Below are 14,396 nucleotides of genomic sequence, written 5' to 3'. Positions count from 1 at the left end.
GCCAGTGCCCCCTACACACTGTGACTCCCACCCTGTGAGTGGAGAGTAGGAAGGAAGGCCCTTCTGCATTTCCTCGCCTGCCCCATCCCACCCTCCACAAGGAGGCCCTGAGGGGACCCCAGTCCTGGGCTTCCTGACAGTCCAGGAAGCCTGTCTGATGAGGTGCTGGGTATGAAAACACTGTGGGGAGGGGCGGCAAAGGTGTATCTGGGTACAGACGTCTGTGGGGTGCTCCTGTGTGAGCTGGGTGCTGGGCATGTGAGGGCGGGGTTCAGGCCCTGCCTTGGCCTACAGCCCATGGACAGGCCTGGGGCCTGGGGCCTGGGGGGAGACAACTGCCTCTGATGACCCGGCCTTGGGCTTTGAAGTCCTCCTTCCTTCTGGAGGCTCCAGGCAGGAGCAGCCCAGGTTTATTAGGTACAGGTTGATCTGGGGCTAATTTAACTTGTTAAGATAATTGTGCCATCGGCCGCAGCCCGAGGCCCCCGCGTCAGTAATTACCCTTCTCCTCACCTCTTTCATCTCCAAGGGCTGCTCCCCCTTTGCAGAGCCTTACTGGGCCCCTCATTTGTTGGGTCCTTCCAAGGCCTCGGGAGGGGCCCTGGCGATGCTTTCACATGGTCTCATATTTTTGTAAAAACTTGAACAAGTGTGTTATTTCGACCACAGTCATTGAAGGCTGCTGTTTCTTTTCCCCCTGGCTTTCCCTCTGTCACATTTTCCCTCCTGTTAGGTGGTGTTGGAATAGCTGTGGGCATTTTTGGGATCCAGCTTAGGGAAACTTGAGTTGGGGATGCGTTTAGTGTGGGCGAATGGGCGGGTGTTTATGTGGGATGCAATATATGTATATAGTGTTTCATGAATGTGGCTCTTGGTCACTTCTGTGTCTCGTTACAGTTATTGGGGGAGGAATGGTTTCCAGGAATTCAACTACTTCCCGTGGTGCTGACTCACCTGGTGTGATGCAGTGAGAACGTGTCCTATGGCTCTCAGGACAGGAAGCTGTGGGAAGTGGTAGGGAAATAAGATTTGAAATGTACAGAGCCAGAGGCTAGTCTGTGGAAAGTTCTTTTAATCTTACAGCTCCTATATGAAACTTGTTAAGGATTTACCCGACTGACAACAGTCCTAAAAATTCACATGACATTGGTTGAGAAGCTGAAATAAACGTTCCTAAATTCTGAATAACAAAGTGCATAGTTCGCTCAACTATATTAGGAGGAAGGACCATTCTATACTCTGTATAGAAAGTGCGCCGTATGAGGAGGCAAAGAGAACATACAGCCCAAAGTGTAGAGGATGTGTCACTGAGGGAATTTATTAAAATATCATTTTTCTGTTTTTTGTGTAGTTGGCAGCTTTTAAAAAAATGAGTGAGTGATGGGACTTCTAGAAAAGGATGAGAAGCATTTTAAAGAAATAAATTTTCACTTTTACCCTACTTTTGTATTTTGTTTTTGGTTTCTTAAAGACGGCTCTCTAAGTTGTATAAGTTTCAGGCCCCACAAAACTTGGATCCATTTCGGTGCTGCTGACATTTGTCTGTGTTTATGGGGTGAGGGAGCGCCCCTGTCTCCCCCTGGCCCTGAGGATGCCCTGAGTCAGGAAGCAGGGCTGGGGAGGGGCCTAGTGGACTCAGCCACTGTCCACGTCTTTCCTGTGGCCCAGGAGGACCTGCTGGAACAGCTGGACTCTTTTGCAAGGCTTCTCAGGCTGTCAGAACTTCCTGAAGGTAGGAGGTGAGTGAGTTGGTACCTTAAAGGCCCTTAGATCTCTCTCCATGTGTGTCTGCAGGCAGTGCAGAGGACCACAGGGAGTGGAAGACATTCTTACACCATTGTTATCAAGTATTTCTGTTGAATGATTATTTCTTTAATGTTCATCTCCCTGAGTAGACTGTAAGCTCCGTGAGGACAGGAACCTTGTTTGTCTCTCTCACCACTGTAATCCCAGAACCTAGCACAGCAGCTGGTATAGAGTGGGGCTTAATAAACTTTTATCAGAAGAATGAGTTGAGGGCTTCCCTGGTGGCGCAGTGGTTGGGAGTCCGCCGGCCGATGCAGGGGACATGGGTTCGTGCCCCGGTCCAGGAGGATCCCACATGGCGCAGAGCGGCTGGGCCCGTGAGCCATGGCCGCTGGGCCTGCGCGTCCGGAGCCTGTGCTCCGCAACGGGAGAGGCCACAACAGTGAGAGGCCCGCGTACCGCAAAAAAAAAAAAAAAAGAATGAGTTGAATAAATAAATAAATGCACAAGGGCAGATGGAGGGAGCCAGGCAGGGCTGCCAAGCCCTTCTCTCACCTCTAAGTCAGGAGCTCCAGGAGGTCCTTTGCAGACTTGTGGATGGTGTGTGTATGTGTGTGTGTGTGTGTGTGTGTCCATGGGTGCGCCTTCTTAGGGCCATCTGTGCCATCGAGGAGCTGGAAGGCTGCAGGGGGCGGGGCAAGGAGCAAGGAGTGATTGAGGTGATGACAATGATAGAGGAAGGAGGAGAGGATCGGGTGATGAGGATGACGAGAGACCTAGCAATTCTCATGAAATCTGAACCCAAACCCTGGAAGTCAGGAAGGGCTGTGAGGCCTGGAAGATGGCATCAGCCATCTGGCTGGAGTGAATGAGATAGGACATGCCTGCTCATCAAGGTTCAGGGATGGAAAGGTTCTAGATAGAGATCTAAAGACCCCCGAAAATGTTGGGCTACCGTCCACTGGGGCATTTTGGCCATTATCCCCTTCGTCATGCTAATGTGTGTGAGTGTGTGTAGGGGGTGTGAGGGAGGGGGAGTGGCTCTGAGCCCTTGCATCCACTTGGTTCCAGGACACCTGCTTTTGCTGGTTTTCTACATTCAGGTCCCTCAATAAAGGATCCTGACAGTAGAAAAGGTTTGGAAACGATCTATTTGGAACAAGCCATTGCAAAGCCAGGTTTTTGTGTTTTTCTAAAATTTATTTATTTAATTTATTTATTTTTGGCTGCATTGGGTCTTTGTTGCTATGCACGGGACAAAGCCAGTTTTTACTGGTCTCTCTGTGTGGGTTTTTAATGTATCACACACCAATTGTTTTTTAGTGTAATACTATTAGTTCATATTTTTTAAAAAAATCTAAAATCAGAGTAATTTGTCTTGAAACCACCCAGAGAGTTCTATGCTACATTAAAATTCCAAATAGAACAAAGGGACACTCATTTAGAAAGCATTTTTGTTTTTACATTTCCATAATTCTCAAGAGGAGAAAGAAAACGCTAATCAACACAGCAAAGCTTCTTCTGAAGCTCTAGTTCTACTTCAAAGAGCACAAGAGCATTGAAAGGAATATAGCCGATGGTGTGGGAGTCTCCTTCTATACCTGATGAGAGTAAAGGAGGCTTTCGTTTAAAAAAATGAAAGTGAATGCTTACTATCAATAAAAAGGCCTCAGTCTCTGCCCATTTCTGCCAGAAAGAAACAAAGAGCTATAAACAAATTAAAAATTTATTAAACAAGAGATAGTTTTTTTTTTCCCATTATGATGATATCAAAAGAAGAATTTGGTGTTAGTTATAACTCTCTCCTCACTGTTGCCCTGAATGGTGTAGAATCAGAAAGAGCACTCACAACAATGGGGAAAATTTGCACACAGATGTGCTTGACTTAACAATGACACAATTTTTTTTTCAGGATTGTATTAAAAAGATCAAATAATATTGAATTTTCATAGTTAATTACATTTCTTGTTTATCCTTTGAATAATAATAATTATTTGAATAATTATTTATTTTAAAATGTTTGTCTCCTAATGATTTATTCTGAATTAATATTAAGTTTAATGTTTATATGTCTATAAATGAATTTTTACTTCACGTTTTATCTGTTTATTAATTTTGAAATTAAAATAAATTTAATGTTTAGTTTGACTGATTTAGAAATTTATTAATAATTCTGAACACTTAAAATACATGTATTAAGTAATTCTGTATTTTGGTTTTATTAAAAAACTAAGTATAGCCCATACTGTAACCACCATGTGGAAAAATAACCTTGTCCTGACACAAAGGACAAAGCGCAGAGAAGTTAAGGGGACTTACCCGAAGGTCACGTGGCTGTTTAGTGAATGGCAGAGGATGGCATATAAATCCAGCTCTTCCTATGCTAAGCCTAGAGCATGCACCCCCGCCCTGTGCCGCCAGGCCCTCTGACCCAGGAACACCAGTGTGGTTCCTCCTCATCTGTGTTCCCAGTCACGTCCCTGTTGAAACCCCAATCCTAAGGCAGGACTGAGTCCCGCTACTCTTAGAGACGATGAAACCCCAAGACCCAAAACCAACTCTCTTGCCTGTCAGCTCCCATCCACATGCGTGGATGCTGGGGACCCAAGAAGAGAGAGAAATGGGAGTCAAGAGTCAATAAGTCAGAGAGGCAGGGTCTGACCTCTAGCAGAGGGCCAGATGCAGAACCAGGTGGTTTCTGCTGTCTGCCTGCACATCCTGGTGCTGTGCTGTGGTGTCACACACGTCTGTTTTGTGCGGAGTCGGTGCTGTATTCTTACTGTCGGGTGATGCACTGCAGGGAGTGGGGGCCGTTGCTCGCTGCCCAGTCCCTGGTGTATCACATGTGTCATGTGAAGGCCCAGCTTAGAGCACTTTCCCAGAGAGACCCCGGGGCTGGTCCTGGTGACCCAGATCTATCCCGTAGCTTCACTCCAGGTCTGACTTGCTCACAAACATCACCCTCAACTCCCAATTCGCAAGCCTAGGGCCCCATTCCCGGGCAGGCCCAGCTGCAGGCCACTCTGCTAATTAATGACTGCTGATTGGCCCAAGAGGTGCACTCATTATGCCCAGTAGAGATCAAAGCCAGGCCCAATAATCTGCTAAACGAGATGTCAGATTAGGGCATTCTTCTGGGCTATTAGAAAGATTTTTCTCCCTGGGTAAAGGCCTGTCAGGGCATATGACCCTGTCACCCACCATGAGCTGAGCCAGAGGGGGGAATCTGCAGCCTTTCTGCTCCTCTCACTTTGAATGTGGCCATTTAATGGGACAGCCCCACCCCAGGGGCCTGCATGATCCCCAGGGAGGTCACAAAATGGGAAGAGAGTCATGTTTGGGCAGAGTCACCTCTGCCTCTTCATTCTTGGGGTTGCTGAGGGTCAGGGGGAACTGTGGACCTCCCTGGATCCCTGTGCTTTCAGCTGTACTATGGGCATACTGCCTCAGTTTACCTCCTAGGGCTGGGGGTCAAGTTTAGTGTTGATACCAGTCCCTCTTCTCAGGAACAAGCCCCAGACTGACACTTATTTCAAACTGAAACCCCTAGCCCAACTTTCTCACTCCGGGTTTGAGAATGGAGCCCCAGTTTTTAGTATTAGTGCTAATAGCTATTTTTAAAATATATATATTTATTTATTTGGCTGTGCTGGGTCTTAGTTGAGGCACATGGGATCTTCATTGCCGAGTTGGGATCTTTAGTTGTGGCATGGGGGATCTAGTTCCCTGACCAGGAATCGAACCCGGGCCCCCTGCAATGGGAGCACAGAGTCTTGACCTCTGGACCACCAGGGAAGTTCCAGTGCTAATATCTATTAATGGCTACCATTGATCAAATGCAGAGAGTATCGTGCACTGTGCTGGCTAAATTCTGATTTTATTTATAATGTCTGAAAACACTACGAGTTAGGTATTATTAACATCCTCTATGAAACATGAGGAGAGCAAGGCTCAGTAAATTGTCCAGGTTACTCAGCTGAGCAGCAGCTCCAGTGGTGGGTCCTGATTGGCTGAAGTCAATCAGCAAGTTGATTGGCTTAGAGAAAGGCACATGACCTAATTTTGGCCAATGAGAGAGCACTAATCACTAGACTAAGGGAGGTCCTAGGAAAGGAAATCTTTCTCCCTGGATGGTGTGGGGTATGGATGGGAGGTCTGGGACTGCTGAAGCTATTTTTCTCTCACCAGAGAAGAATCTGGAGCTGTTGGAGGGTGGGTAGCATGGGACCATGTGGGGCCAGCGTGGTGGGTCTTTGGAATCGTAGTTTGAGCCATTGAATTGAACTAAGCCAAATGAGTGAATGAATACATTGTCTTTATTGTTTAAACCAGTTTGAGTCGGGCTTCCTGAGACTTGCAAGTAAAAGTCTGGTATATGGCCCCTGTCCCAGAGGAACCAGACCTGCCCTGTGGGTCTGGGCCCCAAGAGTCAGCTCAGGGGTGAGCTCACCTGGGAAGCCAGGAGGCTCTTGGAAGCTGGCTTGGCAGTCTGCCACATAGTGTGGTTACCGCTTGTCCTGCCGGCCACTGTCCCAGCTGCCACCTCAACCCAACTTGGCTACCGCCTGACCTGCCACCCCTCCTTTGCCTGATCACTGTCTCCCACCATCCTCCATCCTGCCCAGCCTAGTTGGGATGCCCAGATTCAGCCCAGGCCTGGATGAGCCCTCTGTGTTGGTTAGGATTAGGTTTGATTGCAAGAAACAGACATTCAAAGTGACAATGGCTTAAACAAGATAGAAAGCTATTTTAACAGAAAGTACGTAACATCCTCAAGATGGGTGTTCATGGTTGGTGTGGCAGCTTGGCTCCACCAGTGTTCATTTGCACCTTCACTCTTTTTACATTGATCGACTTTGCCAGAGATTTGTCTCCTTTAGCAGTCTTTTCAGAGAACCAGGTTTTTGGTTTTATTGTTACTTGCTATGTCCATTTTCTATTTCATTAATCTCTGTTCTCATCCTTATTATTTCTTTCCTTCTTCATTATTTGGGTTTACTTTGTTGTTTCCCTCCTCCCTAACTTGAGGTGGACAATTAACTCTAAGTCGTAGCCTTGACTTTTCTTACATAAGCCGTAAGTGAAAATGCGGATTTTCTCTCTAACATCCCTGTAGATGCATCAAGAAATTTAGAAATGTCGTTATGTTAATTATTGTTAGGTTCTAAAGATTTTCTCATTTCCATTATAATTTCTTCTTTAACACTTGAGTTATTTAGGAATGTGTTTATCAATTTACAAAATAATGTCTTAAAAGTAATTTCTTGCTGTCAATTTCTAGTTTGTGCATAATACACGGTCAGTCTTTATAAGTATTCCAAGAAAAAAAAGAAGAATATAATGACTGAGTGAAGTGTTCTATATTTGTCCATTACGTTAAGATTGTTCATTTAAATCATTACTAATAGTATCTCTTTGCTCTCTCGGTTATAGAGAGATCTGCTGCGATTGTAGAAACGTTGGTTCCTTTTTCGTAATTCTGTCAAACTTTATATATTTTGAAGTCATGTTGTTAGGTGTCTACACATTAAAAAATCTTATATCTTTCCTAGTGAATTCCCTTTCATTATTACGTATTGATCCTCTTTATTCCTAATTATGCCTTTTGCCTTAAAATCTATTTTTTTTTTTTTTTTTGCGGTACGCGGGCCTCTCACTGCCGTGGCCCCTCCCGTTGCGGAGCACAGGCTCCGGACGCGCAGGCTCAGCGGCCATGACTCACGGGCCCAGCCGCTCCGCGGCATGTGGGATCCTCCCGGACAGGGCCACGAACCCGCGTCCCCTGCATCGGCAGGCGGACTCTCAACCACTGCGCCACCAGGGAAGCCCCCTTAAAATCTATTTTATCTGATATTGATATTACTATACCAGCTTTCTTCCAGTGATGATTTTTTGTTATATTTTAACTTCATCCCTTTACTTCACACTTTCTGGGTCCATATATTTCAGTGTGTCTCTTGTAAATAGCATATAGCTAGATTAAAAACATCCAATTTAACAATCTGGCTAGGTTGGCTCATGTACATTTATTGTGACTTCTGTTGCATTTGTTTATCTGGGAATGTCTTAATTTCTCCTTCATTTCTGAAGGATAGTCCTGCTGGATAGAAAATTCTTGATTGACAGTTTCTTGTATATGATGAGTCTTGTTTGTTTGTTTTTTCTCTTGCTGTGTTCAAGATTCTCTTCTTATCTTTCGACAGTTTGGCTATGATGTGTCTAGGCGTAGATGATGTAACATGGCAAGTCTGGAAATCAGATTCTCCTTTCCTTGAAGGGTTTGTTGTTGCTATCGGCTTGCTTAGTGACTTTGCTGGACTAATTCCATAAAAGCCGTATTTCCTGTATGTGCAGCCATTGAAGTCTCTGCTGGGTCAGCCTAGTGACCGACTCATGATTGATCAGAGATATCCTTAAATGCTTTGAACAAAATTTTCTAATTTTTCCATATTGATACATGAAGCTCTAGAACACTCACTTCAACCTCTGTATAGTTTTCCATTGTATGCATATACCTCCGTTTATTCATCCTTTTATCTATTAGTGGACATTTAGGTCATTTCTAGTTTTCTGACATTACATAGAAAGTGGTATTGAATATCTTTGTGTGTGTCTCCTCTAGCCCACGTGGGAGAGTCTTCTACCGTATATACCTGGATGCGTAATTACTGGGTGATGGAATGCATATCCTCAACTGTAGGAGATATTGCCAAACTGTTCTTCAAATAATTGTGCTCTAATGATACTCATTTATGTGTCCGTTATCAGTTTAGTTTTTTTAAAATAAAAACTTAGCTTTAAAGCTGATCTCAGAAGTTTTCTCCTTCATAGGGCCTCTTGTGGTTCTTCTGCCCCACTGTGGAATGCTGTTTATTTCTGTCCTGCTGCATCTCCTTCACTTTGCCTTGTGCCACTATTATGACGGATGTCCCTTCTCAACTACAAGATTCAATTTTCCTGGAGGACATGGACCATGGCTTGTTCATCAGAGCATCCCCCCAAAAAGAATCAGATACAGAGTAGTCACTGAATTGAATGAGTCACGATTTCAATACCTTTTTCTGGATCTGGTCCAGGTCTGGTCCCATAGGGGAACCTTCAGCTTTCCCTCTTTCTCCTCTTGATATTTCAACTCAGCTAAGTTCATCTCGTATTACTAAGCACCCAAGTCTGGACATACTCGTTTTGAGATGGGTTAGGGCTGGGATCAAGGTTGTCTCAATGTGGAAATTTTGGCTAAACTCCTCTTCCTGCTGTGAAACGCAAGCTTCCTCATGAGCTGCCAGCTCAGGCAAACATCTCTGATTTTCGGGAGGTGGTCATCTGAGGTTTGGAATAATTTGGATGTTGCTGGGAAGAGGTTAACCTTTGCTTAGCCAGCCTTTCTTCATGGAAGTACAAAAAGATAGACAACGATGTTAGGAGAGACAGTCACACAAGACATTTAAAGTCACATCATTCACATATAGACAACTGCTTTGCTGGCTACAACTCATTCTTAGCTGGGCCTTGAAGCAGTCACACCTGGTTCCCATTACTGTATCTACATAAAAGCAGTAAAGCTGCCTTTCTTCAAAAGTACTGTGAAGCACGATAATTCACTCTGACCTGCCCCTAGGTTGTCCAGATGAGCTTGTCTGACAGTTTCATGTGATCACAGTTATCCACAGCCCCTCATGAAGGCACATTCAGTCCAGACAGAAACAACTAATTGGCCTGCCAGTTTAAAATGCCAACGGGATTCAGCACATACCTCTTTGGGCAAAGCTATCCGCTCTGCAACTTGGTTGGCAGTCTTGTCTCGCGCACCATTTCCTTGTATGCAGACACATTCACCTTATACAGATGGAACTCCTGCAGTTGCCTGGGCCCCTGGGTGGAAGTCCCAACCCCTCGATTGGTAGAAGAGGGCTGGGAGAAAGCTGGGAATTGGTGGCTTTGGGGGAAGTATGCAGCTCTCATAACGGGAGAGGCTATTCTTCCCCTTCTAATGGAGAGGGAAAGGGAGTCCTTTCTCTTCCTTAAAGCCAAAAAAGGGGGACACCAAGAGGCCCATTACTTTTTTTTTAATTGAAGTACAGTTGATTTACAATGTTGTGTTAATTTCTGCTGTACAGCAAAGTGATTCAGTTATACATATATATATATACATTCTTTTTCATATTCTTTTTCATTATGGTTTATCACAGGATATCGAATATAGTTCCCTGTGCTACACAGTAGGACCTTGTTGTTTATTCATTCTATATATAATAGTTTGCATCTTCTAATCCCAAACTCCCAGTCCATCCCTCACCCACCCGCCTTGGCAACCACAAGTCTGTTCTCTATGCAAGAGATCCTTTCTTAAAGGACCCATTATTTATGTCTCCTGGATGGTTCAAAATGGTTCAAAAATCATTTGCCCACATTAAAATATCTTTGCAGAAAGTTAAAAAAAAAAATCTTTTGGAGGTGCTTGCAAAAGTCTTTTTATATTTTGAAGGGGCCCACAAAATGGGAGAAGGGAGTTTCTGGTCCTCCCCTGTGTGACGCGAGCAGGAGAGAGGGCTGGCTGGCAGAGTGGAGATGGAGCAGCGGCTCTCCCGCTATTTGGCAAAGCCAGGGTTCCCAAGTTTCCTGTGGGTTTAGTGGATGCCGAATAAGGATAAGGCAGCTGGTCTTGAGTTCTTTACTGTTACCCCCTCCTGTCTTCCCCTTTCTCCCTTCCTCCTATCTCCTCCCCACCAACGCCCCCGCCCCACTGCCTGCCCCCTCCTTCCCCCGCAGCAGGCTGCCTGCTGAGTGAGAAGTACCAGCAGCAAATGGCCCTTTGCTTCTTGCATCCCATGGGAGAGCCAGCCCGTGGATGCCTGCTGCACTGGAGGCGCCAGAGGTCATTTGGCTTAACTAAATAATTAGCAGAGGCAACCAACCTGGAGAGGACTTCAGCCTGAATGAGTTAGAAGATGTGTGCCCTTTTCCACCTCCTTCTCTTTGTCCCAAACGCTGGATGACCTGGACCTAGGAGGAGGTGGGGGAAAGTGTGTGAAGATCAGATCAGATCCCTTCTCCATTGCAACTAACTGGGGCTACAGCTCTGGCCTCTCCTGGGAAAGGGAGGAGGAGAAGAAACAAACCAATAAGCAGAAATGCGTCTTGATGAACAGAACCAGATTGTCCTGGAAACTCAAGGAGACTAAAATGTATGGGTTGGACCAAGTTATAGTTGGGTTGGACCGAGTTATAGTTAAGGGAGCCTTTAACCAATGAGAAAAGGAATTTGTCATAGTATAGATAGGGGAGGATAGAAGCCATAAAGCCATTTTTGTGTTTATTTCCCACTAAGTTGAGACTCTTCAATAAACCAGTTATATTTGTGAATTTTTGAAGGATCAACATACAGTTCTGTAGATTCACAAGCCCTAGACTTGATAATGGAGCTACAAAACATGAGGCCACAATGATGCATCAAGAACCGCTGAAGGGGGCTTCCCTGGTGGCGCAGTGGTTAAGAATCCTCCTGCCAATGCAGGGGACACGGGTTCGAGCCCTGGTTCGGGAAGAACCCACATGCCGTGGAGCAACTGAGCCCATGCGCCACAACTACTGAGCCTGCGCTCTAGAGCCCGCAAGCCACAACTACTGAAGCCTGTGCACCTAGAGCCCGTGCTCTGCAACAAGAGAAGCCGCCGCAATGAGAAGCCCGCGCACCGCAGCAAGGAGTGGCACCTCGTTCGCTGCAACTGGAGAAAGCCCGCACACAGCAATGAAGACCCAACACAGCCAAAAATAAATAAATCAAATAAATAAAATTTTTAAAAAAAGAACAGCTGAAGGTTAAGCTTTAAAGATAAATAAAACCGTCAAAGAGACCTAATTGTGGGAAAATGATTTTTGAACCAGGAAACATGAGTACAATGAAATAGTTCACAGTGGGAACGCAAACAGAATTGTCATCATTCTAGAAAAGCACTGAAGAGATGCTGCAGGTGGCCATGGTGGGCTGTGTGCTAACCGAAGTCATACCGGAGCAGAAACTAAAAGTGAACAAAGCAAGTGGTGAGTGCACAGAGGAGAACACCACACAAAAGAAAGCAAAGATGCTGTGAGAGGAGGCTGGTCTCTGCCTTGCCTCAGTCCCAATTCCCTTCCCTTTCCTCCTCTCTTCTTACAAATGAGATGCTTCCACATCTGTGATTCATGGGGGCCAGCCTCAGTGGTGTTGGTTCAAGAGAACAGAGTTCAGAAGCCAAACATGATGTCACTAGAACTTCAGTTCTGTCCTTGGATTTCTCAGTCACGGAAGCGGGTACTTCTGAGCCCACACATCTCTCCACCTCTGTGCCTCCTCAGGACACAGCTTTCTCCTCTCCCCATAATTCCACCTCAAAGCCACCCAGTGCCTCTCGGACCTTTCTCTCCTTTCCCCTTTTCTTCCAATTTCTGCTTTTCAAAGGCCCAGGGAACCACCTTCCCCGGCAGGGATGACTTCAAGGGTGGGAAGGAGAGGCAAGGAGGTGGGTCGGCCGGAGTCCCTTTAGCAGGAGAGGGGAAGAGGGAGGCCGGGAACAGTCACTGGTTAATGATTTTAACCCGTCAAACAGTAAGTATGCAGAGTCTTTGCGGCCAGATGAACCTGACAAGGACACTGTGTGACTCAGTGAGTTAGTTAACCTCTCTGAGCTGCAGACTCTTTAGAGTTAACTGGGCATGATGATTCCTGCCTCATGGGGTTGGCTGTGAGAGTTGAATGGATGACCCATGAGAAACACAGGGTCCCCTTGAGCCCAGTGGCTGAGCATATCTCTCTGTGGCCCCCGGGGACATGGGAGTGCAGCCACCTAGAGCCTAGGGGACATGTGTTCCTCGGAGCCCCCCAGGATGAGGGGCTTCCCCTCCGCCCCTGAATCCAGCTTCTCGGGGCCAGAGCCCCCCTCTCAGCTGCTCTGGGCTTTCTCTGACTCCCTGCTTCTTCCTCAAGACCTGGCCCAGCTGTCTGGGTGCTTCCCCTGATTTCCTCTGATGCTGGCGGGGGCTGCCTTTTCATCTAACTGCCTGGTTGGTTTGGTTTGATAACTCCTTGACTGTGCGCCTCTGGTGCCCCAGGCCTTGCTGCGGGAGCCTCTGGCATTAGCTTTAGAGGTGTGGATCTGTGGGGCTGGCTGGGAAACGTTCCTTCATGGACATCCAGGCAGAAGGGCTTCCCTACTTGGCCTGCTGCCCCAAATCTCCAAGCAAACGCCTTCTCTGAGCCCCAGATCTCTGCCCCTGCTCTGTTCCCTTTGCTGCTCTGACTGGGTCAGTTCCCCGGGTCCTCTCAGATGGCTGGGCCCTTCCTGCCTGCCCAGGACGGGGGCCCTGAGGCCAGCAGTCCCTCCTCCCTGGCACAGCCCTGGGACTGCCTGGAAATGTGGCTTTAGGGATCAAAGGTGGAAATCTGAGGGAAGGAAGGAAGTGGGGGAGGGAGGGAGGAAGGGAGGAAATAAGTCAGTCACTGCTCCATCACAGGGCTGTGATGTGGTGCTCCTAGGATTCTGTCTGTAAAGGGTGAGCCCCGTGCCCCACGCAAATGTGTCAGGTGGCTACTGACCTGACGCGTCATCTTATTAATTTATGAGAGTCAGATGGAGGAACCACACGTGGCTTCTCTCGGCTCAGTTTGTCTCAGGGTCAGCACAGCCAGCCCTTGAGATAAGCAGTCGACTCTGCTCCACCAGGATGTTCTGACTCGGGCACGGGTTCATCTTCTCACTGTTGGTGCACAAAGAGGACTAGTGTCAACAGGATGGGGATGCCCAAGGAGTGGGGAGTGAGAAGCTGTTTAACCCACTTAGTGAATCTGCTGCTTAGAAACACAAACAAATAATGAGTGTGCTAATTACGAAAGACAACAAGGTTTGCCTGTTTTCAACACCTGTCAGTCATCTCATTCCAATCTTCCCACAGCCTGTGAGATGGGGCACGTTTTTCCTGGATTTACAGACGTACTGCTGAGGTGACTGAGAGCCAGAGAGGTTCAGGGTTGTGCAGGTTTGCACAGCTGAGTGCAGATTCAAACCCAGGGCTGAGGGTCACCACCTCCCGGGCAGGCTGTCCTTCCCATCACGTTGTGGGCTACTTCCGGGCAGCCCTCGGCCAGCGAGGAAGCCGGTGGTAACTCAGCCTGTCACTCTCTCCCGTTGGTGGAAGGGTGACCACTCTCGGCACCCAGAGGCAGAGGGACCCACCCCAGGTCTCAGGAGGCTCCTTGTGCTGGCCCTGGACAGGCCCCTCAGGCCTGGGAGTCATTCAGCCAGTGAACTGGGGGTGTGGATGGGGCAGGAGCAATGGCCGCGGAGTGGGACAGCCCTGGGGTTCCAAACCCAGACACTTACAAGCCATGACTTCAGGAGGGTCACCTTCTGTGCGCGGGCCCCATCTCCTTCAACAGCAAGTGGGAAGCCAGGGAGCGGGGGTGCATCATAATCCCGATTTCTTATACTTGCTGGGAGTTTCTTATATTTGCCCCATAAATGTTCTTTTAACTCCGTGGCCACAGAGACTCCTCAAGGCCACCCAGGAAGGGGCTGTGCAGGGTAAGGAAGGCCTTACGGCTGATGGCAGGTGAGAGAAATGCTGAGGGTAGCGTGGGCTGGCAAGGGAGGGATTCAGCATCTTCCCCAGCCAGA

General features: G+C 47.2%; 1 long non-coding RNA gene across 1 annotated transcript in view; it reads left to right on the top strand.

Moving 5' to 3' along the window:
• Positions 1-14,396, top strand: part of LOC132531792 (uncharacterized) — a 160,280-nt gene that overhangs the window by 65,064 nt on the left and 80,820 nt on the right. The window lies entirely within an intron of this gene.

Source organism: Lagenorhynchus albirostris, chromosome 13, assembly GCF_949774975.1.
Source record: "Lagenorhynchus albirostris chromosome 13, mLagAlb1.1, whole genome shotgun sequence".
In the NCBI taxonomy this organism is placed as follows: domain Eukaryota; kingdom Metazoa; phylum Chordata; class Mammalia; order Artiodactyla; family Delphinidae; genus Lagenorhynchus; species Lagenorhynchus albirostris.
Note: the sequence above shows the minus strand (reverse complement) of the source record. Positions and strands in the feature narration are given on the sequence as shown.